General features: G+C 46.5%; 1 long non-coding RNA gene across 1 annotated transcript in view; it reads right to left on the minus strand.

Annotated features, from left to right (window-relative positions):
* Positions 1-5,685: 5,685 nt before the first annotated feature.
* Positions 5,686-26,036, minus strand: part of LOC142803143 (uncharacterized) — a 45,659-nt gene continuing 25,308 nt past the window's right edge. Inside the window, exon 2 of the long non-coding RNA XR_012894002.1 lies at positions 5,686-6,061. This is a non-coding gene — a long non-coding RNA (uncharacterized LOC142803143). The remainder of the gene's footprint in view (positions 6,062-26,036) is intronic.

Below are 26,036 nucleotides of genomic sequence, written 5' to 3' on the forward strand. Positions count from 1 at the left end.
TGCAGCTGTGTCGGGCTCCGTCCGTGGATAGCGGGAAGAAACGCATGCGTCGCATTCGCGTCGCGTCCAATGACAGCTCGATGTCCTTTCCGCCTGCGACGCTTTGATTTGCGGTGACTCAGTCACATTGAAAAGATCCACTACATATATCCAAAAATGGGAACTATTACTATGCCGGGTGCTCCCTTAAACGATTCGTGTAATATGCGCCTCAGGGAAGGCGACACGCACAAACCACATCTCTCCAGCAGACACATTTTATCAGCGTGCTCTTCGTGTTCAGAGCACTTAGCTCAGTAATGAGAACGCTTGACTCATAACGCGACACGCACGCTAGCTAAGTGACATTTCCCAATGGCCGGTCCCAGGGACTTTGAGTGGAGGATGTGAAAGAGAGCGAGAGATAATGTATTTAGTGTAGGACAGAAGGCTCGGACAGCGCTAGTTTGCGCTCGGGTGATAATATGTTCTTCTCTACGCGGACGGAGGAAAGAATAAAGCGACCAAGAGTTATGACGCTCATAAGTCACTAACGATCTGACAATGCGTGGACGTTTTTCTTGGATATGTCCAGTCTTTCACCTAAGTTGCGCCATATGCTTTACTGTGAATTATATTTTAGCAATTAACCTTATTTCCTCCAATCATTCCTCAAGTCCTGCCTTATAGAGTAATATCTTATACGGAAAGCTGCTAGCTGGTGACTATAATGACATTATCTTCGTTTTTTTTCTTAAGCACCGCGTCCTTAATGTACAATTACTACAATGAAGCATGAAGAGATGCCAAGTGCGGACAGCAATTCTCTCGTTAGGCAGTTTCTGCCTGGATGGTAACTCCATCCGGTGCTGGCTGTGACGTAGTAAACACACACACACACACACACACACACACACACACACACACACACACACACACACACACACACACACACACACACACACACACACACACACACACACACACACACACACACACACACACACACACACACACACACACACACACACACACACACACGTACATGCGTGCGTGCGTGCGTGCGAACTGATGCATCTGCTTTTAGTCGGCAAGAGCATTCATCTTCGCAGCTATTTGGACGGAAGGCGTATGTTTCGCGACATCTGCAATAGCCAGAGTGAATCAGACGACATTCGAGTGACAAAAGTATACGTAATTGTTACGTAATTTAAAATACTGCTTAGAGAAATACAGACGATAATGCTGCATGTCGTGCAACAGAATCGCCAGGTGGTTGCAGATTATTCTCTAGATAAAGCATATGCTTACTTAATTTTCTTTTTCGTGGTTTTGTAAGTGTAAGAGCTTGAAGAATAATCTGGCGTTTTATCTTATCAGAACTTCTAATTACTCACGGTGCCTTGACAAAGCAGCTTTAAAAAAGAACAAAGCCGCATTTAAAATTCAGTCGTTCTTAGGCGTAGTATTATAGGTATACTACAAAGTTCGAGCTCACCACTCATAGCGCTCACCGAGTTTTGCACAATTTCGCGAAGAAGAGCTAGCTCGTACCAAAGACTTCTTCAGTGGTTTGCTCGCCTCCATAAGCAATTCATCAAAGGCACTCATTTTCACTGCGCAACGTTTGTAAGCTCCGGCTACGTCGCCACAAAGATGTCGTTTATAGTTTTTTGCTTCTTTTAAACCACCCTATCAGAATTCATAAATGGTCCTTTGAAAAAAGTTTTGATCGTCTAAAGTGGATGTTGACTTGCTTCTTTAGTTCGGGTGATTTCATTCACAAACATCCAATCAGTTCGCACTTTTGTACTAGTTTTTCTAATAAGTCACTTTTTTGAAGGCGGAAATGTTGTAGGTCCGTGTGCTCAGATTTCGGTGCACGTTAAAGAACCCCAGGTGGTCGAAATTTTTGGAGCCTTCCTCTACGGCGTCTCTCATGATCATGTGGTGGTCTTGGGACGTTAAACCCTACATATCAATCAATCATATCATCCAATCAGTCACCTTTATGAATCATGTAATTCTTAGTTGTTTTCCGCAGCGAGAACACGCAAAACTGGGAAGAGCTAAGCAATAACAAAGTACACACACAAAAAATCATACTCGTCTCAGCTCTCGCTATGATCGTCGTGATAGCATGTGTTATCTGTGATTGCATGGACGATAGAACCCAATAATTTTCTTCAATTCATAGTGACGTACAGAATAAACTATTAATGAAAAGAATGTACTTCAATGTCGGCCACTTTTAGTAAGGTTTAGTATAATAAGGTCGTTCGTTCGATTTTTGTTATATATTATGTTATTGAATAATACGTAGTCACCTTTCTTTCTTAAACCTTTGCTACACAGCTGATCTCAGGAGTGCAACATGATGAGATTGAATGAATATTATGCGTGCATGACTGCACATTGTCGCTGTGAAGCATACGTCCTACGCATGACCAATAATGCCGTGCTTGCTTTAATATTTTAGTCCATCTGCGAGTTGTTGTCGCGGTATATATGTTTAAAGCTCGCTTCTATGCTTCCCGCATGGGTAACCACCGAAGAGGGAGCGATGCGCATGCAAAATTATGCTTGTAATCTGGCATGTCTTGACGTTTTGAGCGCTTTTCTGTTGCAGAGGCCTCCATTTCTTCGGTGGTAAACCACGCAAATGGTGGCTTCACTTCTATGGTGGAAACTACAGAAATTGTAAGATGAACTTAACTGCGAGACATTCGATATTGCGTTCTTTTGAGCACCAGCTGTCGTCCTTAAGCCGCAACGCTCTGCAAATTATGCAAGAAGTTCACGCCTCAAACGGCGGAAGTCCGCAAGTTTATTGCTTTTATTGCTTAGATTTCATCGTTGTAAATGTGGCTTCCATGACCGGCTCCGGCTGTGTGCGACCGTAGCCAATCGCGGAGGCCACGATGCGAAAACAAACTCACGCTAAGCCAGCCACGCCCATTTGTTGGCAACCATATAAATGAAGCGTTGATTTATTTAAAAGGCGTAAAGCACGTTCATTTGTCATTCAGACTAAGAGCGAAAACAGACCGCATTGTGGACGGTAAAATTATTTACTACATTCAGGGCCCAGTCCATCTACTGCGAATATTCGTGCTAACGTTTCCATGCTCTTGCACCATGTGTACAAGAAAGCATAGAGCTATAGCTCTAGCTATATCCAGCTGTACGAACCACTGTTTCTATGTCACATCAAACGCATTGGCATAACAAGACCAATACAGTATTCTCCAAGACCTCGGACTCCACGCGACTGGGCAGTGTGGAGTCGTACTAATCCCAATTGCGAATTAAAAATTTGTTCTTTGGCTATCCCTCTATTCTGGCTGTCCAGCAACGCTGCATACTTTTTTCTCTTGAATGTTCCGGAGCTCCTCGACGTTCTCACATGCACTTGCTTGCTTCATCGATAGCTGATGCGAACTGTTCTCAAGTTTACTTGCTGTATGCGTTTGCTTGCGTCCGTCTGTGTGCGTATCTTCGATGCGTTTAGGACAGATTCGAGTGCGATGGTGAGCATGGCTTGGTGGTTGCTGCTCATTCCTGGATGCTTCGACTTGAAGTACGTTTAGACAAAGATGGTATTGTGATTACAAAATTGTTAGGATGGCCGTCAGTGCGCCCTTGATACAGCAAATTCACTTCACAAAGTTCAGCGCAATGTCTGGTATATTTTCTCCTGTCTTTTGCATAGTCCTTCATCAGATACATGGTCTCTGTCTGTGCGGTGAAAGTTCCCTAAATCCATCATCACGATGGAGCAAGAACCTTGTGCACGTGCGTTTTGCCCACGTGGCAACCGATCACCCTTCCTTCGGCGAATACGTTTGCGTGATTAACCCCGAACGTTTGGAGACGGCGCAAACACGAGCTGACCGAAACGAGAATGAAAAAAAGTGCGCTTCCATGTCCATTCGGTGAGCATTTTTGCCCTACTGTGTGATAGACACTTTACACAAGCGTATTGAATAAAGACTCGTTTGCTTTCGGGAGGTCTTTCATCTTCTTGCTTCTTTCTTATTGGCCGTAGTTTCTGTGAGTCATTCTCATATGTGTGATTGCTCAACGTATAGAGAACGTTCTCGAAATACTCATTTTGCCGTTCGGGATTGGAAATATAGGCACGTAATACGTATAGAGGCCAACTGCATTAGGAAATCGGGCTATTGATGGAAATATTTACCCAACCCGTTTTAACGATGCCCGTCCAGGATGTGGTGCGGTCCCCACAACCTTTCACATCACCGTGAAGCGGACCACTGCCTACTTCCCTTCCCTGCCACCAATAAATTGGTCCACACGTACCCCATGGAAGGCAGTGGGAAGGCCCCACTCGCGACGGAGCCCCGGAGGTCTGTCGGGTGCTCGTTCAGCAGGCCCGGGTCGTCACAGACGTTGCCATATAGGTGTACCGGAATGGGGACTCTCACCGTTTTCTTCGCATAATGGAAATGTTGTCGTTGTCATACAGGGCTAAGGCAAGCACAGGGAGACCGATTTTGTATAGGGAACCAAGACGTTTAAAAATGTATACTAAGAATGTATCGTGTCGTTAACTACTATACGAAGTTAACTAGCTTCGTTGAAAAGAAAAAAATTCCGCCATATCCACGAAGTGAATGATGATGAGTGGGCGAAGCTCCGGAGGTAAACCTGGTAAACCATGAATCCTCTGTACATTTTGCCCACTCGATTTTATTACATCGCTCCCCCTAGCGTACGTCGCCGCACTAAATCGAACGATTGCCTTCAACGAATGACACGCGCCATATGTGACATCATTCCTATTTTATAAGATCTCGCGTCTTTCATCAACTACAAGTACCGCTTTCTAGTTTATAACATCTTGCATCTTTTCATCATCAGCTACAAGTACCACCATCTAGTAAACACTACAAGAACTAAACGAGAAGTGGCTACATACAGGAGACGGTACCGCCATCTAGTGAACACTGCAAGAACTAAACTAGAGGTGGCTACATACAGGGGACGGTACCGCCATCTAGTGAACACTGCAAGAACTAAACTAGAGGTGGCTACATACAGGCTACAGGGGACGCACAGCACACGCCCTAAGGAGCTTCGCCCCTAAAACATAATAAGCCGCTCGGCAAAGACGCTATCATGTCAGCGGTTGAACGCCTTAACGCGGCTGTTTGGCCGTGCGAACAAGAAACGTGGGGCACCTAAAGCTGGCGCAGCAGTTCACTTCCCCGACACGCCGCCAGTGCCGTGAGTGGCGACTGTCGGCCATTTCAGTTTTAAGTGGCGTGCTACGAATTGTCGTGTATCCGTCAGCCTCGGCCGCATTGTACGCAAGTGCGTGAGCGCGAAGGCAACAGGTTCGATCAAACAGGTAGGCTTCCAAAGTGCATGTTTTTTTGGGGAGACCCCAAACGAAGAGAAAGGATACAAATTTACGGAAATAACCCTGTTTTCAACGTGACGTTGCACAGACACGTGACAGAGGGTTTTGAAAGGGTGACTCAAGCGGCAAGCCAGCGCAAATACAAGATTACATTACTAGCGATGTTTGTACACATTATTTCTTGTAAATTTGCCTGCGCAATGCTTATTGTTGATAAAGGATGGCACTGTTGATTGACATGTGTTAGACCACCCCTTCCTAAAACTGCACGTGTAGAATTTAGTGATGCGTGTCATTTCCATTAATTTTCTTGGGCAGTATACATAGTCTAGCTCCGGTCGGCGTCGTTTATTGGGCTGCATGAGTCATTGAGTACATTTGTCCAGTGCCAGCATTGTACCCGATATCTCATCTGTCACGTAGCGCAATAGAACGGCTTGCCACGGCTTTGCTTGCACGCACAGTACTGTTGCTGGCTGCGACCATACAAGGGAAACAAATTTTAAGTTCTTACAGTCCGCGGCATATTTTACCTGGAATTCGGGTACTTTGTTTTAATGTTCCTGTTTACGAACTACACTACGGCGAAAAAACAGTTGACGCGTCTAGGTCGAATTCCCGGATCTGTGGATTGCTTTCGGCCAACGAATGGTAGACTGCAGGCTGATGATCCCTTGGCCGACTGCCCCTCGGTTCCTTCAGCACGGTAAAAAAAAAAAAAAAAACAGTCAATTTGCGTGGAGAGTAAATGCACAGCGAACTAGCTACAGTGTGGACCTAATAACTGTGCCCGCAGGGTCATTTGATTACCGTATAGCGTACACCAATTCAGCGTTCCCGCTGGTTTGTGATGCATAGTCAAGGTGAAAAACCGAAATAGTCTATTTCACATTCGTAGTTCTTATAGTTATTGGCAGTGTTTACGCCACAGCAGCTCATATGTAACATTGTGAAGAACCGCTGAACACTTGATATGGCTGCCCTCATGGATCGGCTGCTGCGCGGAACACGCCAATTTGTTTCTTTCACTCCCGCACGGTGGCGCCACGGGCTCAGAGCACGATTTCTATAGGACATGACTAATAATGACCAAGCGCACAAGATGAATACATAAAAAATTGGCCCCGTATCTGCATGCAATCTGCAAATGACGTCGAAAGACGATAGTCTAGCGTCTGGAGAGATTGATCAAAACGTTTATGTGATGTGTGGCAGCTTGGGCTAGTTGGTATGGCATGACGATAGTTATAGCGCGAGAACAACACGACGACACAGAGACAAGAAGGACACGAAAGACAGGAGCGCTCGTGTCTTTCGTGTCCTTCTTGTCTCTGTGTCGTCGTGTTGTTCTCGCGCTATAACTATCGTTTATTTGATGTTCTGCGCAAGCAAATCGGCAAATGGTAGGACGCGCTGCGTTAGAGTGCCTCGAGCGTGCAGCGGAGGTGAACGAGCGCACCAAGTCACGTCACACGTGTGACATGAGCGCTATCTGGCAGTTATCTTGAAAACAAAACGTGTGGCTCTGAGACGGACGTGCGCACCCGTCTCAGAGGTGATAAGGTTGAGGTGATAACGCAAGTTGACGGGTAGGTGCCACCATCGTGTCGTCTTAGCAAAGCTTTGGAAACACTTCCCTTTTCGTGCAAGCGTTACATGGTCAGCGCCACGTAATAAACGCTACAGTCCTTAGAATATCCCATGTATGCTTCTAGTAAAAAATGCACATACAGAATATTTACGTGTTGTTATGGCGTCTCAGATATGCGTGATAATTGATTTTTATTTGACAATTGCACAAGTATGATCGCTGAATCTTGAGCAACATTGGTGGGCACTGCGGATGGGGTCGGCTGTTAGGGATATCCGCAGGTGCCGTTTAAAGTGCCCGGTACCTTTAGAGTGGACAAACAGACAAATAGACAGACAGACAGACAGACAGACAGACAGACAGACAGACAGACCAAAATTTTTGCTTCGAAGGTCCCCAAGAAAGACTATCGTCTTTAAAGATTAAAGGAGTGACATAAGCAACTATGTGTCACACGTGTTCGTATATGTCCTCGAGTGGCTGTGTGCTTAAACACTATTACCATATGAAGCACTCGACACAGTATGAAACATTCGGCACACGAGCCATATCAAAGTGTGTTTGAGTCGCACGTTGTTGCTCCTAATCCTTGACGGTACGTTCCGGAGAAAAATGTAACCAGAGTGTGGAATCAATATAGGGAGACTGTTTCATTATTCACCTAAAAAACGTACCGATTCATGTAAACGCAACAAATTAATAAGATTAGGTAATAAAGAGAGTGGAGGAGGAAAAGAGGAGAGGAGGGAGAATCATCAGTGGGAGGGCAATGAGCTTTCAAAAAACAAGTGGATAGCATGATTGAGGGCTTGTAGGTCGTACGTTTTATTGAATGGATGAGATGCCCGACCGAAGTTCATGCTTTGTAATAAGCTGCATGTTTGAGCTCTCCACATAGCGGTATATATGCCTTAAAGGGACTGTCTACCGTCCTTAATGCTCTCTTGTTTCATGTCGCAATAAATAGCGTACCGTGTGAAGTGTTTAGTCTTGAAGCGATTTCTCTGGAAAGTGGGTAAAAAATTTTAAAACAAAAATTTGCCTCCGCGTTTTGTCTCCTTCCATCGGTGGAATGAATTCCCACAACATTAATCGTTGCCGGTGGAAATCGAAAACAAACCGTACGCGCTTTTTGCAGGCTTCATAAAGTTTTGTTCATTATTAAAACAAATACCTTGGTGGTCGTTTCAAGCAGGCACACACGTTTTTGTTGTTCTCATAAGCGGCAGCAGACGCCGTGCTAGCGTTTCTCCGCCGTTTGCAGGCAGACATGTAGGCAAGCGAACATATCGCCTGTAGCGCAACCGGGCAGCTATTTGAACGTGTGAGAAAAAAAAATTGGCAGATCCCACGTACAGTGGCAATCGATGATATGCGAAGCACGAATGAGGAATGTTATGTCACTTTAAAATCAGCACAACATGACGAGGTGGAGGTAAATGATGCCGTACATGACTTACGTGTCATGATTATCATGTTTGGATGTGTCGTTTACCTCCGTCATATATTCACGTCACGTGATACCAAATTTAGTATATGGGGAGCTAGCGAAAATGCCGCGAGCTGGCTATGAGCGTGGTATGTTGTCATGTTCTTACATGACACGTGTGTCAGGATTATGATGTTTGTACCAGTCTTATATTTTGTCATTCATTGACGTCACGCAACACCAAATTTGGTATACGTATAGCTTGCAAAACAGCCCGGAGCGCCTCCTGCAGGGCCTAATATACTCCAATGTAGCGTTGACGCGTGCGCACGCTGGGCACAGCGACGCTACATTAGCAAAACACGAGCACTCTATAGTCTGACGCCAGGCGCGACCAGCGTCCGTCGGTGCGGCCCGACGGCAACCCGCGCGAAATGCGACATGCTGCATTTCGTGCCGATGCGTTACCCAGAAAAGACTGTGTCTCCCTTTTTTCGTGACGGAGAGACGCTGGACGCGCTGAAACGCGCTGAAACGCGCATGCCTCATAGCAACGCAGCGCGGCGCGCGCCTGCGAGTATATGGCAGGACCGGCGCCTGGCGTCGCAACGCTAGCGTGACGCGACTAAATGAACGCCGGCGAGCACGCGCCCCGCGTCACGTTGAAATGTAATGACACTTTGATTGTGGCATACAGTTAGTTCTCATATGACGCGCATCTCACGATTATCTTGTTTGCACCAATCACATATACCTTCGTCATCCATTGATGTCACGCAATACGAAATTTGGCATATGTGAAGCTAGCGAAACGGCCGCGAGCGCATCATCAATGCGGCATAAATTCATGTTGTTACATGACACGCACGTCATGATTATCCTGTTTTACTGTGTTATGTATCTATATTGTCCATTTGCGTCGCGTAATACCGAGTTTGGTACATGTGAACCTAGTGAAAAAGCCGTGAGTGCGTCACGAGTGTACCATGTAGTAATGTTGTTACATGACACGCATCTCATGTTTATCATATTTGCACCAATATCATACCTTCGTCATCCATTCCCGTTCCGTAATACCAAACTTGGTATAAGTGAAGCTATCGAAACGGCCGCCAGCGCACCATGAGCGTGGTATGTAGTCTTGTTGTTACATGACACGCATGTCATGATTATCCTGTTTTACTGTGTTATGTATCTATATTGTCCGTTTGCGTCGCGTTATACTGAGTTTGGTACATGTGAACCTAGTGAAACAGCCGTGAGTGTGTCACTAGCGTAGCATGTAGTAATGTTGTTACATGACACGCATTTCATGTTTACCATATTTGCACCAGTATCATACCTTCGTCATCCATTCGCATTCCGTAATACCAAACTTGGTATAAGTGAAGCTATCGAAACCGCCGCCAGCGCACCATGAGCGTGGCATGTAGTCTTGTTGTTACATGACACTCATCTCATAATTATCATGCCCCGCCGCGGTGGTCTAGTGGCTAAGGTACTCGGCTGCTGACCCGCAGGTCGCGGGTTCGATTCCCGGCTGCGGCGGCTGCATTTCCGATGGAGGCGGAAATGTTGTAGGCCCGTGTGCTCAGATTTGGGCGCACGTTAAAGAACCCCAGGTGGTCGAAATTTCCGGAGCCCTCCACTACGGCGTCTCTCATAATCATATGGTGGTTTTGGGACGTTAAACCCCACAAATCAAATCATGATTATCATGTTTGCACCAGTGACATGCCTTCGTCAAGAATTCACGTACAGTTATATAAAATTTTGTATATGTGACGCTAGCGAAACGGCCGCGAGCGCATCATTGGCGTGGCATGTAGTCATGTTGTTACATGACAAGCATGTCATAATTTTCATGTTAGGGTGTGTTGCTTGTGTTCACCATGCAATCATGCCATACCATACCAGTTTTGCAAAATGCCATGTGAACGTAACTTCCGCAAGAGCTCCAGTACCATGAAGTGTAAATCATGACATTCATGACATACATGTCACGATTTTTATGTTATGACTAGTCAAATATGTTCTTCATACAGTCATGTTATATCTTAACAAGTTTGGTATTGATACCATTATTGAAACGGCCAGGAGACCTAAAAGTCGTAGGTGGCTAGACAGACAGACAGACAGACAGACAGACAGACAGACAGACAGACAGACAGACAGATAGATAGATAGATAGATAGATAGAGATAGATAGATAGATTGACAGATACGCTCAAAGTCGCCGAAGTTCGCTAAGAAATGCTGTGCATTTAAAAAGAAAGCAAACAGTAGAATTTGGCGTAAGCTATAAAGCAGCTTCAAGTCCATAAAATACTGTTTGAAGTTATACGTGCTTGTTTCTAAGCAAACAAAATCTTCCTGCGAGGAGTCTTGTCCTACCAATAGACTGTCAAGATGGACCAGATTCGCTGTTGTGTGACGCTAGTGGTCACTTATTATGAACTTTCAATATCAAGTTGAAGATATAATTCCTTTTTTCGGCCTGAAAGCATGCTCTTTGCTGCCGACTTGAAGAGAGATCTTTTTATTTGGGCCACCATCAGAAAATATTTTAGAAGTGGCGGAGAGTCCCTTTAAGCTTTGTAATGACCTAAACAATTCATCATTGGCGTGCCTGCTTACCATCGACGCTGTCATACGAGAGCTAACGTATTGTTGTCACAAAACGAGCGCTAAAAACGGGCGCGCCGCCAAATTCTTGCGATAACGGGCGGGAGAAACGCCGCGAGGTCAAAAGAAAAAAAAAAGAAAGCAAACGGCCAAGACTCCCCGGGCGCGCGCTCTCCCCGCAGAAGCGTGGCTTCATCGACGAACCTCCTCACCCCACAACGGCGGCCGAGCAAGCACTCGATTTTTCCAGAACGAAAAGGGCGGGGTCATACCGAGTTGACTCACCGGCCGGAGAGGGCATTCCAACCGTCTCGCCCTCTTCCCAGTTTTCGCTGCGTATCGCGCCGACGAAATGACGAGAAGCGTCTGGAATGTCGCGCGCAAGGTATTTAACCGAGCAGCCGAGATGAGAGATCAGGAGGAGACGGAAGTGAGCGCCAGAGCGCGTAGGGATTCCGCCGTGTAGTCGGCGAAGTTTTGGTCCGTAGGGACGAAGCCGGAGATGAAGAGGATTTCCACCTGAGGGGTGAAGGCTCGGGCTACAGGCAAGAGCGTGTGTTTACCGCTTTCGAGCGAAGACCCGTGGCAACAGCTGCGGGTGTGAAGCCGACGTGTTCCGGCGAAGAAGTTGAAGTTTAAAGAGTGGCCAATTGAAGACGGGAGGTTTCCTGGAAGAGAAACTTCAGGGGGCAGCGGAACGACAACAACGCTGGACTTTGAGTGAGTGATTCTCGGAAGAGTATCATTCAGACTTTTGTTCCAAGGACTTTGGACTGAATAGGTTTTCTATCTCTTTAGTCTTTAAGTGTCTTGGTTGTTCAATGCATGCGACTGCATTGTAGTGCGTATTGTTGTCCGTGTCCGTTGTTTCAAGTGTGGCTGATTGTATTGTGTAGTACGTTGATTGATTGGTTTGATTGGTGACATATTGTATGCAACTATTGTGGAGTGTGCATTTTTGTGTATTGTTTTCGATCTGCCATTATTGAGAATATAATTTGTTTGTTTATCAACTCTCGGCTCTGACTTGTTCTTTGGGCCACAGCCGGCGTCCGCTGGCGCGCCAAAAAGGACCACTTCTAAATTGTCCACGCTTTCGTGGTGCGGTTCGGGGGGCCGATACTTCGGCTCTTGGAATTAGCCCGGCGATCGCCTCCCTAATTAACGGGACCGGTGTGACAATTAATCTGGCGTCCGCGACAGGACCTTTTGGTGCACAGTGTGTCCAAAGTAGTGAGAAAGAGCCTCGAGTTGTTGATAGTGCTATCGGAACGATTTTGTATGTTGTTCAGTGTTCTCGATTAACAAGTGCAGGGGAGTGTTCCGATAGACTGATTTAGGCAGATACTTTTTGCACGCGGCAAGGTTTTATTTGCGAGTTGCGAGACACAATGGATCTCGAAAAGTTAGTTGCGCTTGGTGAGAAGATGGGTCTTTCCGGCGCCGAACTACGGAAATGGGTAAGCCAGAAGGAGAAAGAGGCAGCTGAGAGAGCCAAGGAAGAAAAAGCAGCTGAGTTGGAACGAGAGAGGTTGGCGGTCGAAAGAGCCAAAGCGGAAAAAGAAGCTGAGTTGGAGAGAGAGAAGTTGGCAGCTGAAAGGGCGAGAGAAGAAAGAGAAGCAAAGGAGCGACAGCTGAAAGAAGAAAGAGAGGCAAAAGAGCGACAGCTGAAGGAAGAAAGAGAGCAGCAATTGAAGTTGGAGCTGGAGAGAGAAAAGTTGGCAGCCGAAAGGGCGAGAGAAGAAAGAGAAGCGGAGATGGCTGAAAGGGAACGGCAGCGGCAGCACGAGATGGAACTCGAGCGGCTCCGTTTGCAACAGCGAAGCGAAACTCCCGTCCAAGCTAGAGTTGAAAGCAGCGAACGGGAAGATCACGGCTTCCGCTTGAACCCAAGCAAGCTGCTCGTAGCGTTTGATGAAAGGAAGGACGACCTTGACGCGTACCTTCACCGATTTGAGACGATTGCGAAGAGCCAGAATTGGCCGGAACATCAATGGGCAACTGCTTTGAGTACTTGCTTGAGTGGTGAAGCGCTCAGTGTGTACGGCAGGCTGACGCCGACCGATGCAGCCAACTACGCAAAGGTGAAAGCTGCTTTGTTGAAGCGATTTAGATTCACTGTGGAAGGATTCCGGGACAGATTTCGGACAGGAAAGCCAGCTGATGGTGAGACAGCTACGCAGTATGCCGCCCGACTTTGCCATTATTTCGACAGATGGATTGAACTTTCAGGGACAGCGCAGGAGTACGATGGGCTTAGAGAGCTGCTAATTAGAGAACAATTTCTTACTAGTTGCCACCCAAGCCTGTCACTGTACTTAAAAGAGAGGAAGGCTGACTCACTTGAAGACATGCTTGAATTGGCTGATCAATTCTTGGAAGCGCAAGGTGGCACTAATTTGGCCAAGGTAAAGAAGGAGTGTCCCGATGATTCGAAGAAATTGGCTCCCGAAGAAAAGAAGCGTGTACCAGAGAGCATTCCGCGATGTTTTCTGTGCAACCGAGTGGGTCATCGCGCGAAAAACTGTCGAACGATCTTTACGAGCCCTACGGTTGTAAAATGTTTCAAGTGTGGTCAGACTGGGCACAAAGCAGATGCATGTCGGAACGGAGTGAGTCAAACTCACCAGGTATCCTGTGTGCAAGGAGCACCGAAATCTGATAATAATGCCGTCACTGATGGATTCGTAGAGTTGAAGAATGGGGAGAAAATTCCTATTGTGGGTGCTGTAATGTCAAAACAGCCAACCGGTGTTACGAAAGGAATGCCAACGCTGCCTGGAAAAGTTGCGGGCAAAAAGATTACGGTGTTAAGAGATACCGGCAGTTCCACTGTTATCGTGCGGAGAAATTTGGTACGGGAAAGTGAGTTGACAGGCAGAACGAAACCGGTTTGCCTAATTGACCGTACAGTTCGGCTGCTTCCCGAAGCAGAAATTGAGGTTGAAACCCCGTACTTCAGCGGGAAGGTTACTGCTTTATGCATGACGACCCCCCTGTATGACCTTGTCATCGGAAACATCGACGGGGCGCGAGGGCCAAGTGATCCAGAATGTTTGGGAGAAGACCCGAAGATAGAGCCCTCGCCAACACAGCGGCCACGAGATACAGTGGAGGAACATCCCGTGACGGATCTCACTAGAGCCCAAGGTGAAGCTGTGGCGCAAGAGACAGCGAAGGAGAAGACGATCGTGTCGAATCAGTTCACGGGCCGAGCAACCGGACTTACGTCGGCACGACCTCAAGCGACCGACAGTGTAAAGGAGACGGAGTTGGCCAGCCGGGAAAAATGTAGAGGCATGATCAAGTGGGTAAATAAACAGACAGGACCCGTCGAATGTAATGACGCGTTAACGGTGTCGGAAGAGACAGCGATGGCTGAGACTACGCCTCAGATATCGTCGTTGGAAAGGGCTCGCCGAACGTGGAAACACAAAAAGAGATCGAGCGAGCACCGCAAGAAAGGGCGCAAGCGCCGCTCAAAGTACACAGGATAAGTGCTGAGGTCAAAGCAGAATGTGTTTGGCAGTGCTGAGTGACATATGTTGTGTTAATGTTCTGGTTATCCTGTGTCACAAGTGTCGAAGTGTTGTGCTGTGATGTGATGTATAGTATTGAACCATTGTTGTAATGAGAGAACTTTGTACATTTGTATTATTGGGAATGTGTGGTGCAGTGTTGTACTCATGTGCTTGTGGTTATATTTCATGTGTTGTATAATTGAATTACAATGTACAATTGTATTAAGTGATTTATGGTGAATGTGAAGTGTCATGAGCGACGGATGGTGTTACAGTCTGTGAGAGTGTGTGGTGACTTTTCGCGCTCGTTTGTGTGGTTTTGAATATTATGAGATAATATTCTTAAAGTGGGGGGCAGTGTCACAAAACGAGCGCTAAAAACGGGCGCGCCGCCAAATTCTTGCGATAACGGGCGGGAGAAACGCCGCGAGGTCAAAAGAAAAAAAAAAGAAAGCAAACGGCCAAGGCTCCCCGGGCGCGCGCTCTCCCCGCAGAAGCGTGGCTTCATCGACGAACCTCCTCACCCCACAACGGCGGCCGAGCAAGCACTCGATTTTTCCAGAACGAAAGGGGCGGGGTCATACCGAGTTGACTCACCGGCCGGAGAGGGCATTCCAACCGTCTCGCCCTCTTCCCAGCTTTCGCTGCGTATCGCGCCGACGAAATGACGAGAAGCGTCTGGAATATCGCGCGCAAGGTATTTAACCGAGCAGCCGAGATGAGAGATCAGGAGGAGACGGAAGTGAGCGCCAGAGCGCGTAGGGATTCCGCCGTGTAGTCGGCGAAGTTTTGGTCCGTAGGGACGAAGCGGGAGATGAAGAGGATTTCCACCTGAGGGGTGAAGGCTCGGGCTACAGGCAAGAGCGTGTGTTTACCGCTTTCGAGCGAAGACCCGTGGCAACAGCTGCGGGTGTGAAGCCGACGTGTTCCGGCGAAGAAGTTGAAGTTTAAAGAGTGGCCAATTGAAGACGGGAGGTTTCCTGGAAGAGAAACTTCAGGGGGCTGCGGAACGACAACAACGCTGGACTTTGAGTGAGTGATTCTCGGAAGAGTATCATTCAGACTTTTGTTCCAAGGACTTTGGACTGAATAGGTTTTCTATCTCTTTAGTCTTTAAGTGTCTTGGTTGTTCAATGCATGCGACTGCATTGTAGTGCGTATTGTTGTCCGTGTCCGTTGTTTCAAGTGTGGCTGATTGTATTGTGTAGTACGTTGATTGATTGGTTTGATTGGTGACATATTGTATGCTATTGTGGAGTGTGCATTTTTGTGTATTGTTTTCGATCTGCCATTATTGAGAATATAATTTGTTTGTTTATCAACTCTCGGCTCTGACTTGTTCTTTGGGCCACAGCCGGCGTCCGCTGGCGCGCCAAAAAGGACCACTTCTAAATTGTCCACGCTTTCGTGGTGCGGTTCGGGGGGCCGATACTTCGGCTCTTGGAATTAGCCCGGCGATCGCCTCCCTAACTAACGGGACCGGTGTGACAATTGTTTACTCCTGTTTTTCACATCGGCGATATTCGGTACATGGGTCTGGACACACGAGGTGTTCCAGCTTCAATCTACCCTTATTAGTGACCAGTAGAAAGAGGAGGTCAATGGCATACTCTTGCCGTCATGTATGCGTTACGTTTGAAGCATTACGTCCCACGTGACAGTTTTTTTATTATGTATGGGCACACGGAGTGTCCTACTATGTAGGAAAATACGGCTTGGTCTTGCAACACCGAGAAAATGCACGCGCTGTAGGAGACACAAATGCATAGCAATAAATTTTATTCTTTCTCCTTTGGAATGACAGTTTGCTTTTGGCGTGGTCAGCTGTATATCAACCGGTTTTTTAAGAGAAGATGTCTTGCGGCAGTGATAACCTGTTCTTATTTCACGAAAGGCGCGTGGTGAACGTAAAACCTTGCTCAAACTTACCCACTTCAATTTAATCTGCCTTGTCTACTTTGTTTGCTTTGTCATGTCAATCTACTACAGCACTGAGAAAAAAAACTGTCTGCAAGATTTGTTCCTCGACAGTGAAGATGTTCTTGATTGATTGATTGATTTGTGAAGTTTAACGTCCCAAAACCACCATTTGATTATGAGAGACGCCGTAGTGGAGGGCTCCGGAAATTTTGACCACCTGGGGTTCTTTAACGTGCGTGAAGATGTTCTTAGCCGAGGCTTTGATGCCCAGTGGCCATTGTTGATGGGAAACCGGTAGGTGCCGCTGCTAACGACTCTTACATTTCACCCCTTCAACCACTCCGTCCCTCCGTCCGATTGTACCTCACTCTCGACCATTCGCGAGCTCAGCGCCTCTCAAAAACCTCCGGAAATGTGTGCTCGAGAAACCGATGTGAAACGCCAACGCCGAGCCGAGAACGCTGTTTGTTTTGTTCACCTAATTGTATTTTTAACCACACACAATACCTATACTAGACCTGGAAACGCACACCGCGTTTCTCGCAAAAAACCCCGCGTACGCTGAACGGCACTATTGGTTGCACGGTGTAAGAAAGAAAAAAGTAAGAATGACTCGCCGGACGTTTTTTTATAAAGTTGTGTCTCTTTCTCTCTCTATTCTATTTCCTCACGATTTGCTTCGGGGAGGTGTGGGCATTTTTTTCGTTCTTCTTTCTCTTTTTTGTCTTTCCGTATTTTTCGTTCTTTCTCTCTTGCAGTCTGTACATGTTCTATGGCCATCAAAGTTAGTGCATATCAGGCCATTCAAACCGGGGCACGCGTTCTTGTAGTCAAGAAGATTATGTAAAACTGAACGTTGAGAAAGAGTGTTGGTCTATGATCATGACAAAATCTTTATATTTTGTAGAATTGAATAAGCATGAAAACTTTGTTCTACAACTTTGCAATCTCTTTATTTCATAACTTACTTTACCCTAAACGTCTGTAAGATCTTATAAGACCACTATATTCTTGGCCGATCACCCACAGTGGGTATGAGCCGAAAGAGGAGATGAACAACAATAGCTTTTAGGTCATGCCTTGGGATGTAAGTACGATAATTGCCCAAATGGCTACGTTCAGGGCAATATAATTTTAACAAAAAGCCTAAATGATTCGCTCTAATGAAGACAGAGTTTTTTCACAAATTTCGACAGCCCCTAACTACAGGTCGGCTTCCAGCTCATGCATGAAGTGGAAACATGGAAGCTTATATACACCAAAAGAAACATTGCATACAGTAAAAGTTGCTAGTTTAGGGTGAAATGCCTCCATTTGGCCAGCTTACGCTTCAATAGGTTTAGATATTTTAGTAAAAAAGTGTATATTCATCCTAATTTAACCGGCCAAGGATGATGTGGCGCAAAGATACATCCGCTTAATGAAACGTTGATTTGAGGAATGCTGCGACCGTTAGAAACCAGGCTCCTGTCTGTGCTCGCGTTGCGTCGTCATCTTCGCTAGCGTCTCAGGGCGTCCCTGGGCTGGTGTACTCCCGTCATGGCAACTCAGCCCCCGTAGAAGGCACTAGTCTTCGACGTAGTCGTCCCCGAGGGGACTGATCCCGAAGACGTCGTTGACGCAACATCGTCAATAGTAGGAATCGAAGAGGTCTACTGTGTACACCCTTCGGAGGCCGGAATTACCAAGTCACCGTTAACCGTGAAGCCGCTCTGGCTCAAATCAGTGATGTGTCCCACCTCATCATCAGAGGAGAGCGCGTTGCTGTGTTGCCCTTGGGAGCCCAAGTCACTCAAGTAACCGTTCTATTTTAGATGCGGAGCATCTAATACTCGAGGCTTGTAGTGCGGCGCCGCCCGCAAGCTTCCTCCTCCTTCTTCCACCATTTGTGCATCCCTTCCTCCTCTACACTCCGCGCGCGCTTCACTCCTCCACCATCTGTGCAACCTTCCTCCTCTACACACCGCGTGCGCTTCTCCTCTTCACGAACATTCGCTAGCTGTATAATGTAGCGCGCATGCGCCGTCACGCTTCGAGAACATCGGCAGCTGACGCGCGCGCATGCGCCGTTGCGCTTCTCCCCCTTCTCGAACATTCGACAGCTGACAGTGCATGCACCGTCGCGCTGTATATATACTCAAGGTCGGCGCTCGCTCGCTCAGTTGCCGCTCGTCGGTTGGTTTGTACGGCGCGTCGACGTCCAAGGTCGCGGTGAAATGAATTCCAACGAATCTACAAACACAATTATCGACGTCCCTTCGACCAGCGCCGCCCTTTCGCATACGTGTGTACGTGTTCACTCATTTAACACCCCCTCCTACAACCACGTTAACCAATTTAGCCATCGACCCAAGTAAGTCGCAATTTAACACCCCATTTCACAACCACGTTAACCAATTTAGCCATCGACCCAAGTAAGTCGCACTTTAACACCCCGTTAACCAATTATATGCTCCGCATCCTCCTCAGTGTTCCCCCGAGGGAAGCTGCGGGCAATTTTTTTTGCCGTGCCGCGTCACCAGTGAGGTCCTCACGCAAGCATTGTCTCTCCACAGGAAGGGGCTGCACATCAGCAGAGAACTCGTGGGGTCGCGCCCAACCGTGACCACTGGAACGTGAAACGTCCAGATGGAAAAAAAGACATCGTCGCCGCTGCATAACTACTTCAATGTCACAAGCCATTACGTGCCCTGTGACTATAAAGGGATCTAGCGAGTGTGCCATCGATCTGGAGACAGTGGGCACTTCCGCATGAACTGCACAGCACCATTTTGTGGAAGGTGCGGCGTTTATGGCCCCGACAGGAAGGGCTGCTCGCTGCGTGTCGCCATTTTGGTGACCCGCATGCCACTGTTGCCTCCACTATCAGGGTGTTGTATATTCCGAGGCAGCTTCCAAGAATTACCCACCGCTTCAACCGGTAACGCAATCCAAGAACAAGGACGTCATATCATCGACGCCAGGCCCGGATATTTGCCAGGACGAAGTTGGGCGGATCCCGACGCCACACCAAACACCTGCAGTGTCTCCAGCCATCCCGGACCAGGCAGCCTCTCAAGGTGCAGATGATCCATCTAGTGGCCCGCGACCAGTGGTGATTCCCACAGAACCCCTGGTCGAACCCTCGACAGAAAAGGTGCCTCTCGGTGAAAGCGTCGCAGATGGTGACGCAATATCTGATGCCCACCCCATGGCTGCCCAGTCCTTTGTAAGTACCCCTATCATTGAACAGACTTTGATCCAAGGTGACGAGGTCTCCATCAACGAGGACTCAAACAGCACTATGAGTGACATGGCCCTGCAGATAGATGATGAGAGTACTTCAAGCGATATCAGCCTGGACAGTCGGACACATCTGTACCAACTTCGCTCAAGAGCCTTGGCACCACGCGCCACCGAATGAATATCCAGCAGTGACTCGGAGGCCCCCAGCAGAGATAGAAGTCCCCTGCAGACTTCGATGCGGCCCCGGAAGCCCCGTGCTTCCGGAGGGTCGCCTGGTCGTAAATAGTGAATGAGCCGCTTGCGGGGCACTCGCTCCCGCGTCTGTCTAAACTGTGCACCGTCTAGTATCCAGGTTAGCTTTTAGTTTTATGATGGCTACCTCACTGAATAGTATTTCCTTCAACGTAAAAAGTTTTCGCAGTCCGGTAAAGCAAGCCGAGGTGATTAGTGTAGCACGTGCTGCAAATTGTGATGTTTTGGGCCTGCAGGAAACTAATTTATTTTTGCTATCCGACGTAAGGGCTTTTAAATAAAAGTTTAACTTAGACTGCTATTTTTCTTTCACTACAACTCGTTTTATGGGAGTAGAAATGATTATACTTAATCGGGCTTTATTGAGAGGTCACCACGTTTTTTTATGACGGCTTCGGTAGAATTCTGGCTATGGATTGTGCCTACTTTTCTTTCCGAATGAGGATACTCTGTGTGTATGCACCTGCACAAGCCGGACAGTGTAGTGATGTTTTTCGAAATATGGATGTTTTTTTAGATGGTCGTCACATAATTTGAATTGGAGACTTTAATTGTGGGATAAATACGCGATGCAATGTACAAGATCTTGGCTGGGGTTCGTCTGCCTGGAATTCACATGAGCTGTAACGCCTTGTCAAGCCTTTTTCATTGCTGGATGCGCATGGTGTCATGCATAGGAATACATTTGTTTGGACATAGCGCCACGGACCACCCTCCAGCAGACTCGACCGGGCTTATATTCCATATTGCTTTAGAGAAGTTTGCCTCCGACTGTCTCCGAGTGTCTTTCCATGAAGTTTTCGAGGTGGCCATATTATACTAATCCCAAGAGTTGACACTTCCTCTGTTAGTACTGAAGATTGGAGACCTATCACGCTTCTTAACGTTGACTATAAGATATTCGCGATGGTAATAATTCAACGTTTGAGGGCTCTGTTGAACACCCTGGTGGGTCATCACCAGGCTTCACCTATGCTTAGACGAGAAATACACAGCTTGTCCTTTACCACCTGAGATATCGTACCCTATATACTTTGTCGTGATCTGCGCGTGATCTCCTCGTGTCTTTGGACCAACAGAAATCATTTGACCGACTAGAGCACACGTATACCTTCAAAGTGCTCACAGCCCTTGGTTTTTCTGGTTCTATTGTGGAATTAATTCGACATACCTACTGTGGCATAAAAAGCGCACTAGTTCTAGATGGTTGAAAGAGTACTGCCTTTTCTATTACACGTGGTGTCCGTCAGGGATGCCCACTGTCTCCTGTTCTATTTGTCCTCAGCCTTGAGCCATTTTTGTGTGCTCTAGAAGTGAATTCGCATATGTCCGGAGTCTTGCGCTTCCGGGCAGCAGTGCCGTGAAAGTCACAGCTTCTGCTGATGACATAACCCTGTACCTTTCAGATGAAGATAGTCTTTCACATAGCCTGCGTTTTTTTCATTTAGTATGGTGACATTTCAGGTGCCACGCTAAACCTCTCTGAATTCCGGCATTTGTTCACAGGCTGTCTAAACTCTAGACTTAGCTCTACATCTCTTCTTCAACCGGCTGCGTCTCTTCGCATTTTAGGAATGCTATACAACCGCTACGGCGATTGTACTCCATTTGGTCAAACACCCTCGACGAAGTAAAGCCATAAAATTGAGAATGCACGGAATTTCGACTTCCCGCTTCTTGAGCGGAGGTACCTTGCGCAGACTGTATTCTGCGGTCGTATTTCGTACCTTTCTCACGTGGAGCAGCCGCCTTTGCGCATCGTCAGGTCATTGCCGTCTGCTTTGTTTCTTTTTTTGGTTCGGTGGTACTGACTTGGTGTCTTGTGCGGCGTTAGGACAGCAGAGTTTACAGGAAGGTTTTGCTTTCCCTTCGGTATCAATACGCTGCCGGCTACTGGCCCCGCGCTTACTGTTGCGCCTCGTACAATGAGATGAATCCCCCGCGCGAACTCTGGCATATTATTTTCTAGGCACTCACCTTCGGTATCTAATGCCTAATGTGCACCTTAATCGGGGCCCACAATCAGTAACACTTTCTTTGTTTTATGCAACAGCTGTCGCGTTTTTTCGTCATATGCATTAGACGTGCCCTGGGGTAGATGTGTTGGAGAATTCAATCGTTGACACAACATCCGCTTTGTTGCTCCCGTTAGTTCCTCTGGCACGCCGCAACCGCTATAGTCGTGTGTATTGGAGCACGCTGATGGCACGATTTCTGCCTGACCACCTCCGGGACTTCATGTGGCAGCTGGGGAGGGGCGTTATTCCTACGCTTGACCACCTCGAATGGTGGAGAATGGTCCAGTCAGCAACATGCCCGAACTGCTCCGTACGGGAAACAAATCAGTGTGTTTTAAGACAGTGCGTCGTCGCTCGTGTTTTCTGGAGGGCCGTGCATGCTGGATTTCATGGCCTCGGAGTAAACCGCTTTGTTTTTTATGGGTGTTGTTGTCGAGGCCGCTGCGCCTGCCGTCTCATTGTTGCTGGCTCCTACTGTCTTTGGCGCAATCGCTGGGTGGCCGTCTCAGCAGGTCGTAACCGTCGCGCTCTTTTCCCGATTTTGGACCGACTGTAAAAAAAAAAATACTATCTGTTTTGTCGGAGTAACTCTTCTTTTTGGGCGAGGAGGAATTCTTTCAGCACTGGTCCTGCCCTTTGGGTTCGTCTGCGAGAGACGTGTAAAGCTTGTTTTCAGGCCTGCCTGGTTTTGGTAGGTTAATCTTTGTTCAGTACTCGCACAAATACCTTGTAAATACTATGTAAATATCTAACATATAGACCTTTACATTTCATTTGCGTGTTCTTCATTTACCATGTATTGTACATATGCAAACATATCTTTTTGTAACAATTCTTGTGCGTCTGTGTATTTTGTGTTTTGTGTACATATGCAAATATATATTTTTGTAACAATTTTTGGTGCGTCTGTGGATGTTTTGTTCCACTGCGATCTTGTGCTGGATTTTAATTGATGTTCACTGTTCGTCAGAATAAATTTTTCTAATCAATAATCCCAATCAGTCCCAGTTTAAAGGGCCAGTCAACAGGCTCCAACTTTTTTTTACAGCCCCCAAAGAAGCTCGCGCATATTTCCTACGCCTGACCAACCTTCTTCCACGCGCCGTGACGTGAACTCGGCGATCGTTGACGTAGACTTTATTACTACTTGTTGAGACCTGGTCTGTAAAGAACTGGTGATAATTTGTTGAGACCTGCAACTGTAAGGAGCTGGTGATGCAAAAAAAAAAACACATGCGGCTCTTTAGAGTATGCCTGTGCATGTATTCATGCATATCTTTAGCGCAACTTCGTAAGTTATCGCTGAATAAAAAATTACAACACAGGCAGCTGCCATGCGCCTGCTTCACATAACATCTGTTTCGGAGGTACGAGGGATCTGCCGACATACTTTTTTTGTCTTTGGTGAAGGAACTAGAAGGTGGAATAATGCCTACATTCCATTGCAAATATAGTTACTACTCAGTGAGGAGCTGGATAGCTGAACTCGACCTGACTGCTGACATGGGAGACTCTCGATGCTGTAGACAAAGAAAGAAAGATGCAAGGAAAGGCAGGTAGGTTAACCAAGTGTACTTCCGATTAGCTACACTGCACTGAGGAAAAGGGGAAGGCTGTAGCTGGCCAAAAATTTTTAGGAGGTCGAGTAACACTTGAGCCTTGGATGCTTTTTTCTTTGGCATGTAGGATGAACCATTTCAGGGCTTATAATTCACAGTTTGTGTGTATCTTGAGCATGGGAGAATGATGTATTATTTGCACAAGTCTCCTGGCCCGCCTCCTAAAATAGATAATTGAAACATGTGTATAAGCCCACTGGTGCTGAGGGGCCCTATCCCCAAAGATTGTAGGTCTTAAGTGATCCCTGTGGTTGGCAGGCTGTTTTCGCTAATGATATATCAAGCGATGCAGTGGGCAGATATTTGATGTTGACTATAGCTTTATGGTAAGAAATATTTGTTGCATATATAGCCTAGTTCATAAAACAAAACAACAAGTATGAACTTGATGTTTGTCGCAAGAAATGAAAGAAGCAAACATTTCTGGCGCCGTCTTTTTTCGGCTTGATTTCAAACCCGCAACCGCCTTGTTTGGAGTGAAACTGAAAGGTGAATAAAATATGCACACCCATTTCCTGAAATAACGGTAGCATGGCTAGTTAGTAAATTTGCATCGAAATATTTGTATAGCATAAAATGAACGGTGACAGATGCCAAGATATAACACAGGCGCCGCGTAGCGCCCTCTTTTCAGCCCACGTGAAACTATCCTGATGCTTCAGTAAAATCGGTTATTTGAAGAGGCCTGCTCGGTCAGTCAAGTGGTCCGAACAGATGATCGTTCAGCTCAGCTATTAGAAGCAAGAAAAACTGCTCTCATTGTCTGATGTTTTTTCTCCTTTATCATTATATTTTCTGGCTAGAAAAACTTGCTTAATACAAAAAAGAACGTCTATTCTCTGAATCATAAGAAAAAGCACGCTTAAGAACAAACAAAACAAATGTACTAAAATAGAAGTGTGACGAAAGAAACACGAGGTCTGACCTTCTGCTACTTTACACGCCCTCGCTGTCCCTGACACCTCTGACAGCTCAGCTCGAAAGAAAACAAAAGCTCCGTTTACAACGAGACCCCTGCGCAACACCGTTTCGTTGAAATATCGCATTGTTCTAGATTCAGCGAGCTGCTGAAGCTTGATACAACATCGGGTTTAGAACACGACGCCAAGGAAGCTGAGCTGCATCATGAAGAGCACCCAATATGCGCAACGAGAGACACACGAGTGTCCGTCAAAGAACGAGACCGGGTTACTGGGTCGTCGGAGAAGTTACGGTGCCTGCGGTTTGCGCTCTGAGGAATCCTGGTATATGATAGCATGAATTCATTGATTCGAAATTGGGACATATTTTAAGCTGCCTGCGCGGCTTCTCAGAGCGTTACGGAAGCACACTGAGTGTTGTTAAATGAGAGAAAGACAAAACGGGACTCGATGAGTATGTTACTACTCGTGCTGCTTCTGACATCAAAATGTCGTCTTGTCTTAAAAAAAAACGGGCCAAGGTTAAGGGTTCTAAATCACGAACCGGAACGAAAGAGGAAGACAGCGAGACCAGCACGAGCTGAATATGGTTTTATACTCTATTCGGGGGCAAGAGGAGTAATGGATTAGGAACAAGAAAGAAGGAAAGAAAGAAACAAAGAAAGAAATAATGAAAGAGAGTGTGTGTCCTGCTTTTTTAAGTAGCTTCTCTTCAGCAGCAGACCACTCCTCCCTTTTCAAAAGCCTTTTTTTTTTCAATAAATGTATATAAGGAGAAGTTGGTGCCAATGCGTTGCACCAGCTACTCCTCTTCTCTTGCATAAAAGTTGACATCGCATATTTAGTAGCAAACACAAGGCTATACATGTCTACATAGCACAACACTTAGGCAACGAGTCCATGTTTTTCAATACTGAGTTTCCACATCATACAGAAATGTGTCCTCACTACATGGAAATGTGTCCACACCGTAAAAAGTTTGTAAGTACACAAGTAATCACACCAATTTAGGTGTTCACACAAAACATGAAAGTTCAATAAATTGTCTAAGGTGATCTTGTCGCTTAAGTACGGAACTGTTTTCAGAAAGCTTTTCGCAAAAATATCGTAGAGAAACACAAAAGTACTGTTTTGAAACATGCCGGTTAACAATGACGATAATACATTTTTTGTTCTGTATTCTTGAGCTATTTCTGATTCCTCCAGAAAGTGAATGTTTGAACGCACTGCAGTGGTTTGTAGCCTTCCTTTCGGCCATGGACCCAAGATTTTTGGAATTTGACGGAGGTTGCTTATCCAAAGAATTGTGTGTTTAGAAAAAGTGTGTAACGATTGCGAGTACTTCGTACTCAACTATGGGAGAGCAGTGAGCCGTCCTGATCGGTTGCGGTCATTGCCCTTAGTTTTTGCAAAAAATTCTTTCGATGTACGTCATGATTTTTACGATGTAGAAGACTGTCTCTACATCTTCTCGAGCTTCTCCACATGAGAAAGTAGAACTGCTAGCTTTCCTTATTCTATACAGGAAGGCCTTCACGTAGGCTGTACCAA

Source organism: Rhipicephalus microplus, chromosome 3 (assembly GCF_043290135.1).
Source record: "Rhipicephalus microplus isolate Deutch F79 chromosome 3, USDA_Rmic, whole genome shotgun sequence".
Classification (NCBI taxonomy): Eukaryota; Metazoa; Arthropoda; class Arachnida; order Ixodida; family Ixodidae; genus Rhipicephalus; species Rhipicephalus microplus.